Source organism: Cryptomeria japonica, chromosome 7 (genome assembly GCF_030272615.1).
Source record: "Cryptomeria japonica chromosome 7, Sugi_1.0, whole genome shotgun sequence".
Lineage (NCBI taxonomy): Eukaryota > Viridiplantae > Streptophyta > Pinopsida > Cupressales > Cupressaceae > Cryptomeria > Cryptomeria japonica.
The window spans coordinates 760031260-760053706 of NC_081411.1; positions in this window are offsets into that span (position 1 = coordinate 760031260).

A 22447-nucleotide genomic window follows, 5' to 3' on the forward strand; every position below is an offset into this window, starting at 1 on the left:
TGTCCTATGTTGGCTATGTATTCCTAATGTAATGAATCCATATTATAATTAATAGAAAAAAAATGAATTAAGAATAATATTTTTTAAAAATGTTAAATAATTTTTCCAACCCATCACTATTAAAATAATAATGATAAATATTACAATTTTCTAAACCATCTTTAAATGCATTAACAAAAATAAAATGAACTTTAGAACCAAAAAAATATAATAGTGTAATATGTACGTTTGAGAATGAAATCATATAAATTGATTTTTTAATGAAGTATTCAATCACCTTTGTATCATTTTAGAAAATAAATATACAAGAAATATATATTCTTTATTCTTAGATATTATTCATCTATCAATATCAATTTGAAAGGAAATAAAATAGAGTTTTTTATATAATAATTTATATAAATAATTAATGATTTATAAATTTGAGATAGTAATTAGTATATATAAGTATTATTATTATTTTTTTTGATAAAAGTGGAATACTCCACTAATTATTTTTAATATATATATTTTTACACAGGATTCAAAGAGCATACCGGAGGAAAGAACCCTGGAAAGAAAACCTCCGGTCACAGCTCGTAAAATAAACCTATAACCATATCCTGACAGTTTATACAATGTGTCGCTTAGAAAATGCGGTCACCTATAATATCAATTTTTACATAGAGGTCGTATGGCATTTAGCAAACCCATCAGATAATTCTCTCAAAATAACCTTCTCTACTGCTAAAAATGGAAGGAGACAGATGAAAACATAGCCCTACTCCAAACCCGTGAACCAAAATCTATCTTCAATCTTGTGCTCAGTAACACCTTCACTTATAATGCAAAACCAAGAGACTTTATGGCAAGGAATTCAAAAACATGAGCTAGAGCCTTCCAATGGGGGAGAAGAAGGAGGCACCATTTGGATAGGCAAAACTAACACTGGCGAAGACCGAACTATGTGCATAGATTCTAAGAGAAAGTGAAATCTTGCAAAAATATTAACAGCTGCAGCCAAGCAATCAGGTGATACATGGTTTAATAGAGCAACCATAGCAGACAATGTATCATCGTATGAGTTAGATATCAAACCATTCCTTAAAATTGAGAGAAGTTCCCCATGCCAACCAGAAGATAGTAACTGAGAATGAGAAATAAAACTAGCATACTCAAAATCACCAAATTCAAAATGGTAATTAGTTAATGCACTATCCAAATCATCAATAGAGTAGAAATGGGAGTTGAAATATGCATCAAAAATTGCCCTGACCATAGCAGAATCCAGAAGCACATCCATACAGATATTAAAACTTAGTTTTGTGTGCAATATGAAGGTTTTTTCTACAAATTATTCTTTTATTGTCTAAAATCGTATTTCAGAATTAATATTTTATCATATATAAGTGATCATATTATTCTTTAATCTAAATTAAATTTGTATTTATGAAATTTATCTTTGCACTTTTAAAAATCGATCTATTTTAAATATTCAAAAATGTATTCATCTTATTCTATAGTCTCATGTTAGAAGGGAGACAATTTCAAGGAATGCATTTGAGAGTTATTTTAGTGAGAAGCTTCTCTTTTTTGTAAACCCTTAAATTATGGTCTCTTGAATTTTGATGGAATGATTTTTCTTTTATGCTTGAATATTGGGTTTCTAAAAGTGTATTAGAGTTTGTTCTTTTATACAATAACATAAAATACAAATTATATATTCTATATTCAAATTAACAAGTAATGATTAATTGAATACAGACAAACTTAAACCCACATTTAAATTCATGTTTACAAATTTTAGATTCATTTTCATACTCACAAAATTAATCCCACAAAATAAACAAATTGAAAATTAAAAATGGGTAAATTTTTTAAAAACTCTCTCTCTCTCTAGACATGTATGTATATATGTATATATAGACACACATGCACACACAAGCACACACGCACATACACATATATAATATATAAACACACACTACCCAAAATAATCTCAAAATGAAAAAATAGCATAATAACAACTGATACCATAACACAATTCTCTATATAAAATAATAATAATATACCTCCTATATCAAGCTCTTATTTTTACCTCCCCTTACTTTCTACCTTTATATAAAGACTATGGCAATACTTATAAACAAGATTAAATTGATTATAAAAATATTTATTTTCTATCAAGCTTCCTTGTGTCCACCCATGAGTGGATTTACTTTTTCCAAGAGGACAATAATGAATGGCTCAATTAAACAACTCCAATAGACCTATTATAAATGTCAATTCCAATATAAGGAGTGTAGAAATGTCATTCTTTGAATGCTTCCCTAGGAGAAACATCTTCCTTGTTTTGGTCCATTCCCTTGGTTTAGAAAGCAGCCAATTTTACATCATTACAATGTGTCATCTCCCTTTTTCCCTTGTTCTTTTCATTCCAAAGGAAATATCACCTTAAATTAAAGTTTAAAAAAATGCATGCTCGTTACAAATTTGTCTTAAATTTTTTATTGTCATCACATAGCACAAAACAATACTTTTTCTCCTTTCGAATACAATTTTTTTAAATACACTATTCATAAATATAAGCCAATATAAAATGGCACTTTTTATTTTTTAAAGTATAGTATAATCTTTAAAGAATAAATTATTGTAAAGAAAAACAATTTTTTTTTAAGGTTTATTTAATTAAATAAATAGATATGATTAATATATTAAATAATTGATGATTGAGTACAATAAATTGAAATAATCCTTTTTGAAAATTACTTGTGAAGAAGTGTGTACTTAATTCTTGATATGGTGAAAGAGAATTATGAAAGACAACTTGTAAAGTTGACTTGATTTAGTGTGGGAAAATGGATGATTTTGAAGTGAAGGCTATCTTTGAATTCTGTGTAAATCTAAAAAAATTATGTGAATCGATCTTGTGGCTTTGGGTCAATTTTGTGTCATGCAAAGTTTATATGTAATCTAATTCTCTCTTTGTTGATCATCAAGAATTAGTCATGTTTAAAAATACCTTTCATAGATTGTTTGATTGCTGGGGTCAAGTTCTCTTACATTAACCCCCTTGAAATTGGTTTTATGGTCATAAAATGATTGGTCATGAATAGACAAGAATGCAAGTGATTTATATTGTTATTTTAATGCAATTACTAATTACTTATAAAGCTCCAAATAGAAATATTCCTATTATTTTATTTAAAATACTTAGGATTTGATTGATGATAAGTGTTAGAGTCACCAATAGTCTCAAGCCTCCAAGATCACCTGCAAAACCAAAATATGCCTTCCACAACAGAGCGTCAAGAGAAAAATATCGACTGATTATAGGAATAATGGATTAGATTGAATTGGATACTACATCACAAATTGTAGTATGATGTCTTACTTATATATGCAAGGTTGATAGGTAGGATTAGACAAGATTGTGGCATGTGTCTTAATCCTTTACAATAAGACATCTAACATGACAATTATTAAATGATGTAGGATACAAGAAGTAAATGCCAAAAGATAAGATAAGATCTAATTAAAAACTAAGACTTCTAGAAAGATTCCTTGGGACCTAAGTAAACTTAACATGTGAATATGACTTACTGGTGAACTAGTTATGCAAAATATCATATTCACACCAACACCTTTCTTAAGTGCAACTTAAGAAGAAGGAAAACATATCCAAATTATGCATGATGACGATTACGGTTATGAGTCTCATCTACTAGGCCATGTTAGGTACCCATTGACAATTTCAATCTCTTGCAAATGGAGAAAAAGAGAAACACCATTAGGGCAAAACTCCTCACTAAAAGAGAGAAAATTTATAAACATATGCAAGTGATGAATGGAGGGCTCAATAATACCCCCAAGGAGTACAACTATCACAATTATATAATCAATTTTCTCTCCATTGGAAGGAAAAAGAGAGACTATATAGACCCCCCCACACACACAATGTGTAATGATCTACTACAAAGAAACATTTGAAAATCTTGATGAAGCAGCTTTAGAATCTCATGAAGTAACAAAGAATATATAATCCTTCTATGATCATAGCCATAAAAGGGTACTTAGTGTTCTTTATAAAATATATGAAAGGCCACTTAGGGTGCTCTATATGATGTATGATATCCTCAAAAACTAGAAACCGTATTAGTTTGTGGATCATTCCTTGCATTTTAATTATGTATCTTTCTATTTGGGGTCAATTGGCTCAAGGATGAGTCCATAAAAATAAGATAATATATTTTGCTCAAGGTATTTTTTCTTTACCTCTTCTTTTCAAGATGAATAGTTCTCTTTTCCCAGTTGGTTGATAAAAAAAGAGTGAATTGAAATGCTTGAAACATGTTTACAGCTCCCCCCAAAATGAAAATTTATCTCAATTTATGATATGCAATAACCAAAAAAATATTTTCATAGACCCCTCTATACAAGTTGAAGATGGTATTTTATCATATTACATATTTTTACAATGTTGGATCGTGTTTCCAATTATTCACAGTGTCCAAAAAGGACAAATCATTGAAAGCATATTTTTTAGTACAAAATGAGAACAAATGAATAGAACCATTGTGAAGTGAAGAGAAAACATGCACTTTTAAAAATAAAGGACCTAATAGGGGGTCTTTTTTAGTAAGTTATAGCCCTTCAAAGTTCTTAAAATGAGAACTACATACCAATGTTTTTAAGGAAATTTGGATTTTATAAAAATGGTGTAATAAATGTCAAAAATAACTTTAGTGGTACATAGCTAGTAAGAAATTAGCTATGGTGGAACTATTTTTGTAAATTGTAATGTAGGATTGTAAGGAAATAACTTTTCAAAGTATACTAGACAAAAGGAAAACTCTATTGGCCAAAAGAAAAGTCTCCCTTAAGGGTGGGATGACATCAACAGAACATATCATGCACAATTAGCCTCCTAAGACCACTATGACACATTGACACATATCATATAAGAATAGGTATAAGTTGACACTTGGAAGTTCAAATTATACTTCAAGTGGCATGATACTTGGCTAGCATCACACCATGTGCTAGCCATTTTTTAGGGCCCATCCATTAGCATGTGGATAGGTAAGGTCAATTTCCTAAATGATACATCAATTGTAGAAGCAAGTGCAATAAAGGCACATGGATTATTGGGTATTTATCCTTTATGAAACGGTTACTAATCTGAGGTGGAAATAATGAAGTTGGTGGGTGGATAAATATGATACAAGTTACTATAAATACTATTAACTATACTATTATTGAGTGAACAAACTATTAATGGAGAGATTCACTAGGAATAAAGATAACAATAGAAACTCTCTTATTGTAAGAGAGTTTTAGTGACCACTACTATGATGGGGAGTCGATAATATGAAGGGTGTCAAGTAGTCAAGTTTTAATAATAAAAAGTTATATAAATCTACCAAAAAAGTTGAATCAAAGTTGCCAAAGTATTAAATCTACCAAAAAAGTTGAATCAAAGTTGTCAAAGTATTTAATATCCTTGAAGACTGATGCACATTCTTGGGTACAAGAGATTTGTGGTGATCTCTTGACAAAATATGTTGGTTAGATTATTATACAACTAAACAATATTATTTGATGATACCTTTGAGCTATGCCATAAACATGCCATCATACCAAGAATATTGAACCTTAGAATTTAAGATTCTACAAGCTCAACAATATTTATTAATCTCATAATTGTTGAATGATGAAAACCATATAGCTCCATCTCAAAATCCATGCAAACCAAAACTATTCAACCAACCCTTATAGGAGATTGACTTAAATTCTATCAAACTTGTAGCTAGTCCTAGCAAATTGATGACTCTTAAATGCAATGCTGAGGTTTGTTTATTTCTTGGACTCCTACAATAGTGACCTATAAAAACTAATACAAAACCCTAGTACCCTTTATTTGACTCCCAATAAATAGAAAATGTACTAACCCTAGAATATCATGGCTCTAATACAATGTTAGAATTTTTAATAAAAAAATACCTAGTCCTACCTAATATATAAAAGCTAATCACGTATCCAAATTGAAGAAAAATATTCTATATAAATGATATATTTGAGAAAATTATAAAGAGTAGAATGTAAACATATACGATTCTTGGATGCATTAGTCAAGGAGGACACATATCCAAGAGGTCATGAGTTGATGTCTCTTAGTCTCTTTAAGTTAGGAAGTGAGGGTAACATGGTGAATAAAGATAGAGGTGACCCTTATTAGATAGAGGTAGCATCTAACTTTTAATAGTCAAGTGGAACCTGATAATCTTAAATTGAGGGTTACAAATATCATTATTATCTACCTAGATAAGGACAAGTAAATACTCTTATTATCCTAAGTAAGCTTAGTAACTAGGTTCAATATTATATTTAGGATAAAAACTATTCTAAGTGAAGTACAATATTACACCAATAAAAACCATTCCAAGTGAAATCTAAATAGACTAATAGAAAAGCTCAATATCATTAATACTAGTGCATGAAAAGATAATTCCATTAGTATGATTTTTTTCAAGGATTTTAATAGATCTATAAATGTGTTGTTGACTCAAACCTAATCCTTTTTTCCTCATAGATAATCTTTTATAAGGTAAAACAAATCGTTGTCATAATGATCAGTCAATATAACCCATGAAAAACATCCCTCATACCAATGGCTAGATGTAAATCCATGAGACATATCACCTTCATTTGTATAATTTAGAATGAATAAAAAAATGGGAAGCTTGGTTTTCATTGTATTGTTATAGTTCTTTAGAACTTGACTTATCAAAATCTAATGAACTCTAATCATCCTTAAGATTAGTGTGAGGAACATGAGTTTTAGTGATAATTGGTGAAGATATCATAGTCTTAATTAGGTTTGGTGGAGATATCAATGGTTTATCCTTTTGAACTATTTTGAAATATTGGTATGGGTTATCATCAGTTGCTAATACATATTATTTGTTTTGATGAATGAACTTGGTTTTTTGATAAAGTGTGGATGGTGCAATAATTGTTGCTTGAATCCATGGTTTACCTAAAAGAATGTTATATACCAAAACTCTAGGCGTCACATGGAAAGTAGTGTTAAGCATAATGAGTTGTAAAGAAATAGATAAAGTGAAATAACCTAGGGATTCTTCTATGATATTATCAAATGCTTTTATAGTTACCACAAATTTTAGAATATTAAACTAACTGACTAGGCTCATGTCTAGAAATTATCTAATGCATTTGTTCAATCTAAATTCATTATATATTAAGGCATGCTTTAATCTAATATTTCCAGACATGACCATAATATATAATCATTTATACTCATGAATCATATGTGTACCTGTGGTAACTAGTGGAGTTAAAGAATTAGAAAGATTGTGTAAATTAATGCTAATGTATATGCTCAGGTGTAGAATTAATTAATGGTATAGTTATGACATGAAAAATAGAAATATAATTAGGCTTAGTATGAGATGAAAAACATGATCATAAATCATATGATATGCCCACTTAACATGAGATGTTTAATTTGTAGGAATCAAAGGTACAAGTAGGTCATGTGTCTCCTTCATAATAGATGTGCGACAAGATGGCTCATACAAATGACACATGCTCAAAGGAAAAATACAACTTGGATTAAGCACACTACTATCACTCTCCATGGAAGAAGTGGGCAACCTATTACGATCATGGAGAAGTGAAGTAAGATTATTTAATAGAAAGGGAAATTGATGATGAAATCCCTAAATAAAGATAAGAAGAATGTGTGGTGATATAATGCTTCCATGGATAACATGATCACAACTAATAAATGAATCAAGAAAAATAGATCACATGCCATAAAATACACAAATATATCAAAATAAATGAGGGAAGCATGAATAAATATTGAGGATAGAGGACCATTTGAATCCATGATATGAAATCATGGGCCTATCCAAATATGTAGTATTCACAAGCATAATCCATAAAGGGTTTGTTGGGTGAATATTTTGTGATCGAATGACTAATGTCAAAATGGTTGATTCAACCATAGTTATAGTGACATTTAATCTCTCCTCACAAAGGGGAGTATGCCTTCTTATTGCTACCTTAAACAACTAGAATCTAAACTATAACTATATAGACTAATTTATTCATTGGGTATTACACTCATCATATTCTCTTCTTTTAGAATAAGCGTTCTTCCTTTTAAAAAAATTCTTGAATCACAAACTTGTAACAATTACAACATGTATATTACTACAAGACATTAATTGGAGCAATAATGACCGATATATAATCAAGTTAAATGAACGAATAACTGAAGATGTACCAACAAATCCTAAATAAAAAAGAAACTCACACAAGCCCAAAGTCTTTGCTTCCCAAAATTTATCAAAGGAATAAGATTATGATATACGAGTAGCTCAAAATCTCTCACATGCACCACAAATTAACTACTCTATGTAGATAATAGAATACAACACAAAGTCTCCAAACTATTACCAAATTGTACGTAATGAGAACTCCAAATATAATAATGTAGCACAAAGTCTACAAAACTAGATTTGATCACCTTTTAAACAAATGATATTCCACACTACACCATTCTACCACTTAAATATAATGCAATAAGAAGGACATAAGAACAATCTCATCACATAGCACATTGAATCCAAGACAAAGAATGGATGCCAATTTGCTTCTTTATTGATTGAATATTGATTTCCACTTTAAACACAAAGTCTTAAAATTCTTCTCAAACCGATAGAGTTTTGATGCATAGGCTAAAAGATAGATATTTGCAATAAGGCTTCCTCCTTTACATAGAGGAAAGCCTTGAGCAAAAATAGTAAAACTACAACTACTTTGACTTATTCAACAGTACAGTTCAATTTGACTTAGGACTTGAACTGTGTCTAGATGCAAATTCATATATACAAAAAGACATGGCAAATGTTGATTGCAAAATACAAACTAGATAACTTGAAAACATGAAAAATGGATAAGTGTCTAGAGACACGTCTTCATTATCCTCGTTCTTTTTCAACAAATCTTAAAACTTCTAAAGGGCATCTTGCATCTCGAATTCATCATTTCCCATGGTGTGAATTGAAATGGCTTAAACCTATGTGATAGAATATTCTATCCTGATATATCCTTTCTTGTGCTTATTTAGAATGGTCTCTAGGTTATCCAAGATTACCTAAAAATCCACTAATTTGTCAATAGAAGATATTGTGAAATCTTCCTCTTCAATCTTAGCTTGAATTAGAGAATTGTATTCTTGGATAATTGTGTCAACAAGTAGTGTCTTTTGACTTTTATTAAATAACTTGCAAGGAATCTTAGAGGCTTTGGAAATTATGTTAAGCATTTTATTTGTACTCTCTTCCTACTCTTCCTCCAAATCCTTTATTGATTACTCAAGGGTATACTTGCGATGCTTGATCGCTTCCCGTTGTTGAATGTATATTTTCTTAGTGGGAATCACTCCATTGTTCACCAGAACTTCCAATATTAAATCCTTGAGCTTTGACCAAGAATCAAGGTCCTTTTCCCATATCTATAATTATTGAGAGAGAAGATCAAGTGTTTGGTCCAATTCAAACTTAACACTATTTAAATTATCCAACAACTTCATAAAAGAACTTAATAGACGTGTCCCTTGTGAAAGCATCCTATCAATTCACACATTTACTACCCTCCCTTGTACACCAATGCACTTAGCCTTCTTAATATCTTCTTCGTCAATTGATGAACCTACGAGATCAATCACCTCTAAAGAGTGTGTTATCTTTATTAGAATGATAGTAAGTTATTCCACTTGAAGGTTGAGCTTGTCCTTTATTGCATTTTCTCTACATATCTATCAATAAGAGCATCTATGGCTACATGAAATTCAACCTCAATGCTCTCATGTGTCTGGTTTCCAATCTCAATTCTTGTCACCACATAATCAAAAGGTTGAACTTCTTCAACTATTTTGTTTAGTGGAGGTATAGCTAATTCTACATATTTGTTACCTACCTGATCTACCTTCACCCTAAAGAGAGTGTCTTGGCCCTCTGAGCAACTTTTGGCTTAGTATGAATGAGTTGGCCAAAATTGAAGTGATTTGGGAAGATGGCTTACTTCTTTCTTTTAGGTGTTACTGATTGCAACTAGGGAGGAAGAGTAGGATCTATTTCCACACTTGTAACTGCTACCTGGATAGATGTAGTTTGTTGTTGAGTAGTAGCGGTCACAAATGGGTGTGGTATTAGTCATCACTACGGATGGGTTTTCTATAGTTAAGACATTATGCAAGGATTTAGACAAGAACTTATCAAAATCAAACATGGTAGAATCAAGCATAGTTGCAGAGACTTCAGATAAGATGGGAAACAAAGAAAGTGAGCCAAAAATAATTTCAATATTATCATGTGGTCTACCAAAAATAGACTCACTGGTGGAGGAATGGATAGATTAGATTGAAACTATGGAGGGATAGTAGAGAGAGTAGAGGCAATTGACACAAAAGAAACAACAAAAATGAGAGGCAAATATTGCTCAGTAGAAACAATATAAACAAAAGGAAGAGATTGCACATGAGTAACCTATGATGTTTATGTGACAGAAATAGGAGCAGAAACACTTGGAGCCACATCTAGTGTAGGTCCTTGTTTTGTAGAAGTTGGAGGTTCTAGTAGATCCTCCTCTTTGAATTCTTCCTCTTGTTCCTCTCCTTCTTGTTCACCTTAACCTTGATCTGACTCCTCAGTTTGCTTCTTAGCTTGTGCAAATGTTTCTCCTTGTTTTGTACCTTTATCCTTACCCACCATAAATTTGTACTTCAATGTCTTCTTGGGAGTAGGGACATCCTCCTTATTGTTGGTCCTCAATTATGCTTTCATACCAATAAGTACCACTGTGTATTCTTCCTAACCTATTTTGAAACATTTCAACCTAATTCCTCTCTCTTGCAACCAAACATTTGTATTTAAGAGAATTGGTTGAAATATTTTCCTTAATAAAATTGACTCTTTTTTATACCATTTAATTAAGGGAGAGGAGTGTCAACAATCATCTTCTGCTCATAGGCAAGATATATAACATCTTCATCATGTTCTATATCATTTGGAATATTTTCAAGATCTAGATTCTCAATTTGTTCTAGAGTCATCCGATTGTAGTTTATCTTTCTCACATCTTCCTCAGATCTATAGTTAGCCCATATGTCCTCGTTCTTGTGAACATGAGTAAAGCTTCTCTTGATTTTATCTTCCATTCCTCTATAATCAAAATCCTCCCTTCTCTTGAACTTTTTCATTGTGACCCATTGCATTTCCATTTCCATGGTCTTGGCCTTATAGGATGTTGTCACTAAGTATCTACCAATGGCAAGAGGGAACTTGAATCTAGCCTTATGAGATTTTGACTATCTTTCGTGCATAATCATAATCTAACAACACAACTCCATAAAAACAATCTTTTCACTTGGGTACTTGAGAAGCATGTGTGGGCAACCATCAAAATACCCAATCCTGATATATGTGAAGGTCGGAAACTGGAGGTACAAACAACCATACTTATTGATAGATTCCCGAGGTTCGTAAAAAACCCTTTTCTTCTCAAGCTTATTATCAAACAAACACATGTAAGAACCAAAGTTGTTAAATCTTTTGAAATGCTTAATACTTTTTTTAAGAGTTAATTGAGAATAATAATTGAAAATGTGCACTTGCCTTCTATCACCCTCAGTGGTCAAACCTAGAAAGTGTCTCATTGACATTGTAATATAAACAAGATATGATGTCATGTAAAACTTCAAGTTTGGTGTGACCTGTGAGAGTTGATCACAATTGGCATCACTGATTTGTTTACTCCAAAAGATCTTGGAGTGACCTTTCCTAATAGTATGAATGTATTGGTACATCCATTCCTAAAAAATGTTAGATGTGGGAAGGCCTTTAACCCTATTCAGAAGGCTTATCAAGTCATTAATTTCCTCCTTAAATCATTTCAGTGTAGAAATTTCTGCCACCTAGTGATTGTTTGCCTAGGAGTCAAGAGTTGATTTGAAATTATAGTCTTTTTTGATTTGTCTGAGTTCTTATCATAGTAGGCCTATGTGGATTCCACAGTATGCTCAACATATTATTCTATAACTGTACATTGGAAGATTCTATCAAAGAAGTCTTCATCCAAATTTACAATCACTTACCCTTTTATGTCCTTTATACTTCTACTCTCTTTGTCAAATCGAACAGTACTTGATAGGACTAGTTTTGGGTTATGTGTCGATATGGGAAATGAAGATGCCAAATGAATTCCACTGTTCAAGATGCATTGCATATGAGCTAGCATTGGTTGTTGGTTAATCCTGTCCAACAATTTTGACATGTTGACAAGCCCAATCTTAGTGTCTTTGATATTATTGACATTGGATGACACTGAACTCATCAGGAACACATTTTGATATTTGTACTTCATTTCCCTTTTTCTTGAAGAGGGCTCAGACATCTCAAGGAAATCTACAGATCTATTTTGACAAAATGCTAATGTTAGAATTTATTTGCCTTTTGGATCAAAAGTGTAAATCAAGGCTTTTCGTAAGAGTATGAATGTATTGGTAAATCTATTCCTAAAAAATATTAGATGCTAGAAGGCCTTTAACCCTATTAAGAAGGGTTATCAAGTCATTAATTTCCTCCTTAAAATCACTTCAGTATAGAAATTTCGGCCAGTGATTGTTTGCGTAGGAGTCAAGAGCTGATTTGAACTTATAGACTTCTTGCAGTTGTCTGAGTTCTTATCATAACTTAGGCATGTGTTGATTCCGTAGTATGGTCGGCATATTCTTCTATAACTGTACATTGGAAGATTCCATCAAATAATTCTTTGTCCAATTTTACGAGCACTCTCCCTTATGTGTCCTTTATACTTCTACTCTCTTTGTCAAATTGAGCAGTCATTGCTAAGACAAATTTTAGGTCATGTGCTAATATAGGAACTAAAGATGTGAAATGAATTCCATTGTTCAAGATGCATTGCATATGAGCTGGCATTGGTTGCTGGTTAATCATGTCCGAGAATTCTGACATGTCGACATGCTCTATCTTAGTGTCTTTTATATTATTGACATTAGATGACACTAAGCTCATTGGGAACACATTTTGATATTTGTACTTCATTTCCCTTTTTATTGAAGTGGGCTCAGACATAAATCGATGAAATCTGTAGAGCTATTTCAACAATTTGCCAATGTTAGAATTTTTTTGTCGTTTGGACAAAAACTATAAATCGAGGTTCAAAACTTGATTGACAGGTGTAGGTAGTTCATCATATGCAAATTGGGGTTTAAAACTCAATTTGCAATTACAAAGTGAACATTATGCTCATCGGGTTTCAAAACTTGATGAACACTTGAGAATAACATTAATATGTTCATTAGGTTTTGAAACTTGATGAACACTTGAATGATAAGTATAGTGTAGGTTGCGGTTCAAAACCTGATCTACACCTGGTAAAAAAATCCAAATGTTGATTGGGTTTTGAAACCCAACCTACATCTTAAGGTCGTGCAATGGCGAGGAGGGTGTAGTTTGTGATTAAAAAACCCAAACTACACTGAATTGTGGGTATCAAGTGTACTTCAAGTTTCTAATCCTGAACTACGTCATGGTTTGATATTGGTGTCATTCGGTGTTGGCTTGGTTTAGAAACCCAACCAACACAAAAGTAAGTGTTGCAAGTGATGGTATAGTGGGGTGTTGGGCGGGGTTTGAAACCCAACCAACACCTAGAATCTAATGCGTTGTTCAAGTTTCAAACCCAGACCAACACCTGAGGTGTTGTGTTGCAATTGTAAAGGTGTGTGTTGGAATCAAGGAACACTAAGAGGGGGGCGAGGGGTGAATCAGTGTTTTACAATTTTTAACATTCTTAATCTGATTCTTTAACCATGTAGCATAACTGAATAAAAGTAGATTGCAGAAACACAAAGCAAATAACCACAACACCATAACACTAGGATTTTTATGTGGAAACTCGATTAAGGGAAAAACCATGGTGGGAACCTACCCACAATGAGATAATACCCTATTAGGAGTAAGTGAAATATTACAACGGGGAATGCACATGCATTCAGGCACACTACCTAGAGCTCACTGCTCAAATTATAAAAAGGGACACAACTCAGAAGGCTCACTCCTTACAAAATGATTACAAAAGATACAAAAAGGTTTGAACTATTGAATAGCATCAACAAATGTCTGAGTATAGTTCCAGTTAAGCACAAAACACATAAAATTACTCTGCTCTGCTATACTTCTCTATTCTAATCTTTTGTTATATTTGGGAGCATAAATCCTTCACTTGCGCATGTGAAACTATGCACAATCACTCACAACCATTTCCCAAACAACCACTGATACCAAAAATAATCATATCAATTGATCTTATATATATCTGATGCCCTCCTAAATGGCACAAGGTTAGTCTAAGATCAAACAACACAAAACACACAAGATGTTAGAGTTAATCAATCAAAAACTAAACACAAATGAAAGCATTCCAAGAGAGATACTAAAAACACATGCTAATGAATCTAACTAAAGAAGTAAAACAATGAGACATCTCCAACTATCTCTTAACATGATATTAGCTCCTTTCTCCCTTGTTCCTCTCCTCTCCAAGTTCCAAAATAGTGTAGCTCTCAGCAGCTTTTTGCACTATGGATGCTTATGGAGGATTGAGATTTGTAGAATAGCTCCCAAACATGAAATGAAAAGCTATTTTTAATGCTAAAATGATTGATTTTACCAAAAAGACAAGATTTAGTTATGCTATGCTAAATGCTCTCTAAAATGGCTATAGTCTAAATGCTTACAAGTTTTTCAGGATCTGGATTATGAAGGAATGGGCTCTATTTATAGGAAAAATGGAGCAATGGATGGCTAGGATTGAAAGGTTTAATCAAGGGTCAAGCTTGAAAGTTGGGGATCCATGTGCACAATTTGCACCAATGAAATGGTGACAAGTGTCAACACAGGATTGGGTTGAAAGAAGAGGTTGGAGGCATTAAAGGCCTGAGAGGACCTCATGGTTATCTAAAGGCTAAGGGTCAAGTCTAAATTAGGATTACCCACTGAATTAGGAATTAATCCAAGGATAAACCTTTGTGCAAATGATTAAGAGATAATCATGGTCAAAGTATTAAATGCTTGATGAGACCTTTGTGGTTGGATAGAGGTTGAGTCAAACAAATGTTTTAACCATGTGGGAGGGTTGAATTAACCATTAATGGTTATTGGAGACTTTAGGGAATTAAGTGGTTGAAAGTTGGAAGCCTCTAATGGTTTTCAAAGACTTTGGGGTCTTTGAGAAGTGACTCCATTTTGCTTAGGAATGTGACAATATTTAGGGGATGGATTAGGCTAATTAGGAAGGGGTTAGAAGAATCTAGAAGGTGATTAGATTTTGCAAGTGGATTTGGTGGGTGAGGGAAAATAGGATTTTATTTAAAATAAAAATTCATTTATTTCAAAATGTGTGCAAGTTGCATTTGTAGGAAAATGCAAGTGGGGGGGTTTTAAAATGATTTAAATAAATGTTAATTTATTTAAAAGAGGAAAAGGGGGATTTAATTAAATAAATTGATTTTATTTATTTAATTGATTTGAATTGGATTTAATGAATTAATTAAAATAAATTGAATAATTTATTTAATTAATAGAAGAATGTTTGGGGATGAATTAATTAAATATTAATTTAATTAATTGATGGTTAGTGGATTTTTAATCAAATAAATACGAAATATTCATTTAATTAAAATGGACAGATTTATGTGACTACATTTGCCCCTCTTTGAGACGGTGCAGTTTATCGCATCGTTTCAAAGAAAGAAAAACTGGTGTGAAGAAATGCCCCATAAAATGTAAATTTAATGGGTGGTATGCCCCCTCGAGAGATGGGCCGAATTTTTTTGAAAAATCGGGCGATCTCTCGAAAAAGAATGAAAATTGGCAGGGTGATAGAAGAGAAGAAGTTAGGTATACTGGTGAAAAATAGAAGAAATCGGGGGAAACTGGGAGAAATGGGAGGCTCGGGAAGTTCACGGGGACCACGGCGATGAGCGGGGCGAAGTTACGGTGACAGCGGGGGGTATAAATGGGGTGAAAGGGGTGAAAATAAGATCATTTGTGACCGCGACCAGTTGAAAACGAGAGCTCTGACAGTGACATTTGGAGGAGCAAGGAGGAGCGAAGATGGTGGAGGAGGTTCTGGAGGAGGTGGTGGAGGAGGTGGTGGAGGAGTAGGTGGAGGTGGAGGAGGTTTGGGGATGCCGAGACAACGGAGAGGGAGAGGGGGATTACCGCTGCAGATATCACAGGGTCCTTTGATGCAGGGAGGAGTGCAGCTGAGTGGGAGGGGGATGGAGAGAGAGATCCCTATGGATACAGGTGCAGGGGAGGGTGGTGCAGGGGAGGGACCTACTGGAGGGGATGATACAGGTGCAGGGGGAGCTACAGGTGCGACAGCCATGGCCATGGGGGAGGGAGCTACTGAGGATCTGCGGGATCACATGATAGGTTATTTGCAGACCCGGGTAGAGAGATTAGAGGCAGAGGTAGCGGCTAGGGATGTGCAGCTATTTGCACGCGAGGCAGAGCTGACAGTAGTGCTGTGGGAGAGAGATACGGCGGTGGAGAGATTGGCGGAGCTGCAGGAGAGAGTCCGGACTGGTGCACAGGGGCCGTCAGGGGAGATTATGAGGGAGATGCGACGATCTCAGGCGGAGATAGAGTACTGGCGGGGGTTATATGAGCAGGTGGTACCGATCAGCCAGCGAGCTCTCAGTTACTCACAGATGCGACAGGCCAGATCCGAGCGATCACAGAGGATGCAGAGCAGTGGGGGTGTGATGGGTCCTCTACGGCAGGAGAGATCAGGGGATGCAGGAGGGAGTGGGGGTTCGATGAGGCCTCCACGGAGAGATGGATCAGGTGGTGCCGGTACCAGTGGTGGAGTAGGTAGGGGTGGGGCAGGTACAACATCTGGCCAGAGTGGCATTTGAGAGAGCATTTTTGCATACATGTATTGTATCATTGTCTATTGATGGACGGTATCTTGGATGGCTCTCGGTAGCCGATTTTTGTAGACTTCATTGTACTCTGATATATGAGATGATATATATGAGGAGATCCCATATTGTGATGATTATGCATGTAATTATGGATGGATGTTTATGCATGATTATGTTTGCTTGCGTAGATGGATATGTGTACATGTATGCATTTGATGAGATGTTTCTTTTATGCATGTTTTTATGATGATTTATGATGTGAGATACTGACATATGAATGCAGGTTTACATATATATGATGTATTTGATTTGTGATGTAATGCTTTATGTATGGAATGCCATGATGATATATGCTTATGCTGTGATGTATGAACAGGATTTTTGATGTTTCCTATTGTGATGCAATGATAAGATGATTTAGGTGATGATGTTTGAATGAATGATGTTATGTATGAATATGCATCTAGATGTGTTTAGATGAATGCAATATGGATAAACAAAATGTAAAGTACAAATGTTTATATGATGATGTGTAAATGAATGCAGATGGATAAACAAATGTAAAGTACAAATGTTTATATGATAATGTGTTTTAAATGAATGCAGATGGATAAACAAATGTAAAGTACAAATGTTTATATGATAATGTGTTTTTAAATGAATGCATACGTAAAATGGATATATGAAATGGTATGAACCAATGTTTTGTAAACAAATGGTCTTATGAATCTAAAATGCATTAAATATGAAAGTGGGATGATACTATAACTAATATTTGTAATAACTGTACCTTAATACAATTAAAAAGAGGATAATGAATGCGATGTGAAATGAATCCTAAAATGAACATAATAAGATGCTTATTAATGAATGAATGAATGCACTTTGTAACTAAATGGATAAATGGATGTGTGTAATAATAAGTTGATAAGATGATAATGGATAATTTACACTGGATGAAATGTTTAGTAAATGATTTAAAACAACCAAAGACAATTTGATCCCATGAATGAATCTAATTATTTATGATTGATGAAATGATGAAAATGATTTTTAATGAAAACTAATGTTAATAATGGACTATATGCAATGTTTTAAGTTTAAAAATGACATGAATGGACATAATGCAAGATGTACCTAAATGCAATGATGATATTGTCATGAGGAATGCAAGGTTTTTAAGACTTTGCATGATGCACTGATGATGTATCAGAGTACTTGGTCGTGATTGTATCCAAGACCAGCTTAATTTTCTCATTTTTGCATATAAAACCTCTATATGAATAAGTGAACGGATGGGTGATATGCAACGGAATGCAATATATAAACAGATGAGATGAAATGGCGATCCATAGTGCTCTATTTTCATCATTGAGCTTTAAAATGTTGGAAGAGAATACAAGCATCTTGACACAATAATTCAAGATGACCTGAGTATTTCTTTCATGGATTTTAATATAGCAAGTTAATACAAACGACTTGATATAAGGGTCAAGTCGACCAGAGTATTGCTTGCGGAACAGACAAGGATTATCTCCTTTCGTGCATGACTTGGATCGTCCTCCTTGATCTTAGGCTGATCAGATCCTGAGACAAGTGCATACCGTACTAAGAAATAAAACCTTTATCCAAATTGGAGGAAGAGGAACCAAAGAATGAGCATTGTACCTGCAAACAAATAGTATATACATAAAGAATAAAGAATATGGATCCTTGGTAATGGTTCATGCCCATATGGTCGAGGTATACGCTGTAGTCAGCAAGCCGTAGTGATCTATGACTGCTTTTTGCATAAGATCACGTAGCTTGGTGAACTTCCCACGTAGACACCATTAGTACATGCCCCAGAACTTCATCGGAAATAATGCACAAACGATTCAAAACAATGCTGAAAGATCCCGATACAGATAAACAAACGATTGTACTCACGAATCAACCAAGCATTTGATAGCTTAACATAATTTTCTTGTCAAAGAAAACGTCATTTTGTCTTTGTTTTGGTAAGGAATGATGGATCCTTGTTGAAGACAGTTTGATTGTTGATGTTGATTGTGTGGTTGATTGGTAAATGGTCATTGTGTGAGTAGTTTGTCAATGTTTATTTTGGTATCTGCATGGATGGGTATGTACAAGGTGTTGCCATGTTTTTGTGTGATTTTTGATGGGTTTTCCGATGTTTTGGGATTTTGTGAATCATTTTTGAATGTTTTTGGTATTTTGAAAGTTATTTTTTCAATGTTTTTGATATTTTCTGATGATTGCCTGAATGAAGAGCGTAATGACATATAAGACAATGCAGAATCCACTTCCATCATGAGGGTAAGGGTATTGCCCCCAGTTTGTAGACCTGACTATGAAAAGGTGGGATGCTAGACGCATGGAGTACTTTCTTAATTGCAGATCAAATAACAAGCCATGGTTGGGATGGATGTATGTATGTGTGCATGAATGTGATCGCAACGAGCCTGAAAGATACTGGAGCCATTGCCTTCATGAGTGGCGCCGATTTGCCAGGTTTTCACCATCGCACTTACCCAAGGTGCCACCGGAGTGGTTGTTCACCGTTTGGATGCATGATTTTTCTTTACTTTTTGGAATGTTTTTGTATTTTCTTCAGGACATTTTCTGAATGTTTTTGGTATTTTTCTGATATGTAGGGGAGCCTGATGCCTTGTACACCTTAGGTATAAAACCGTTTTAGGTGCATGCTGTTGATTGGATCTGCAAGCGGTTCTCCTTCTGAAGTAGCTAACTGATATGCCCCAGACCCGAACACAGCAGTGACAACATATGGGCCCAGCCAATTTGATTCAAACTTGCCTTGATGTTCTCTATTTGGTTGGTTGCGAGGATTCTCTCGAAGAACAAGATCATCTACCTCAAATGTACGAGATCTAACTCGGTGATTGTAACTTCTACTCATGCGCTGCTGATAGGCTTTGAGGTGATTGTATGCAGCTTGTCGCTTCTCATCAAGTAACTCTAAGTCCTGAAGACGTGAGACTCTGTATGCTTCATCATCGATGAGATTATGCAAGGAAACCCGTAATGATGGTATCTCAACCTCAATGGGTAAGATAGCTTTTGCACCATAGACCAATGAATAAGGAGTTGCACCTGTAGGAGTTCGAATGCTAGTTTGATATGCCCATAGCACTGGATTCAATTGAACATGCCAATCACGACCGACATCATTGATTGTCTTCTTTAGGATCCTCAATATGTTTTTATTGGATTCTTCGGCCTGACCATTGCCTTGTGGGTAATAGGGGGTGGAAAAGCGGTGTTGGATATGAAATTTCTCACAAAGTTCACGGACATCCTGATTTTTAAAAGGAAGACCGTTATCTATGACGATGGACATGGGTACACCATACCGGCAGATGATGTAGTTGAGGATGAATGAGGCGATCTGCTTGCCGGTGACTTGGGTAACTGGAACAGCTTCGATCCACTTTGTGAAATATTCAGTGGCGGTAATAATGAATTTATGGCCATTGGATGAAGATGGGTGAATCTTACCCACAAGGTCGAGGCCCCATTGACAAAAAGGCCATGGTGTTGTGATTGGTTGTAGTTCCTGGGCTGGTGCATGTATTAGGTCACCATGAATTTGACATTTCTTGCATTTCTTGACAAAGTAGTAGGAATCCTTTTCCATAGATGGCCAATAGTATCCAGCTCGCATGATCTTCTTGGCTAGTGATGGACCACTTGAGTGAGTCCCGCAAATTCCTTCATGTACCTCTTCCAAAACCTTTGTTATCTCATCCTGTTCCAGACATCGAAGGAGAGTACCATCAAGACTACGTCGGTATAGGGTTTCGGCAATAATGGTATATCGAGCAGTTTGGCGAATGAAGGTTTTTCATTGGTTATTTGATTGGTTGGGAGGAAGGGTATGATCGCGGAGATAGGTATAGAACTCACCGTACCATGGGGATTCGGAACCAACAAGGCGACATATCATTTCAGATTCGGGGATATCATAAGCGGGGATCCAAAGCTGTTCTACCAAGAACTCGTAGCGTGTTGAATTCTGTGGAAGATCTAGTAGAGATGCGATGGTAGCCATGGCGTCAGCAGCTCGATTCTGATCTCTTGGTATCTGCTCAAAAGTGATAGTAGTAAATGATGTCTTTAGAGTGTCCACCATTTGCTTGTATGGCATGAGTTTATCATCTTTGGTCTGATATTCATCAGTTGCTTGTCGAATGACTAGTTGTGAGTCGCCATATACTTGTAGTTCTTGTAATTTCCATTGTATGGCTAATCTGAGTCCTGTGATCAAGGTCTCATACTCTGCTATGTTGTTTGTGCATGGAAATGTGAGCCTGTAAGACTTCGGGATGCTATCACCTTGAGGTGTGATAAACAGAATGCCTGCCCCTGAGTCGTGCCTAGTGTATGAACCATCAAAATATAGTTTCCATGGTTGTACTTCTGTGATCATGAATATCACTTCATCTGGAAAATTGGAAATAAGAGGATGATAGCCTATGAGTGGTGCATCGGCCAACTGGTCTGCAATAACCTGACCTTTGATAGCTTTACAGTCCACATACTCGATGTCAAATTCACTTAGAATCATTACCCATTTGGCCAAACGACCTGTCAATGCTGCTTTGCTGAGTAAATACTTGAGTGGATCAATCTTTGCAATGAGTTGTACATTGTGTGTCAACAGATAGTGCCTCAGTTTAGTGGCTGCTAAGATTACTGCTAGGCAAGCTCGCTCGATAGGTGTGTAACTGAGTTCATAGCCAACCAGTGTGCGAGAGATGTAGTAAACAACACACTCTTTGCCTTCTGTATTATGTTGTGCCAGTAGTACACCCAATGCTGTACTTGTCGCTGAGATATAAAGTAACAACGGTCTACTTGGATCTGGTGGCATCAACAATGGTGGATTCATGAGATAGTTTTTAAGCGTCTGAAATGCTTGTTGGCATCTGCCATCCCACTGAAAGCGGATGTTCTTGTGTAGCAAGTGTGTGAATGGGTGACACTTATCAGCCAATTGTGCAATGAATCTTCGGATGGATTGAAGCCGTCCTTTTAGTGTCCTTAGCTGACTGATATTCTTTGGAGGTGGCATATCCATTATTGCCTTAACCTTTGCTGGATCGACCTCAATTCCTTTGCTTGAGACAATGTATCCTAGAAGCTTCTCGGAGGTTACTCCAAAGACACATTTCTTTGGGTTGAGTCGAACATGGTATTGTTCCAGTCTATCAAAGATTTTATCTAAGATGTGGAGATGCCCTTCTCTAGTGAGTGATTTTGCTAGTAAGTCATCCACATAATCTTCCATCATAGTATGCATCATGTCATGGAAGATGGTGGTCATTGCTCATTGATAGGTCGCTCCTGCATTCTTTAGACCGAAGGGCATTACATTCCAAAAATATGTGCCCC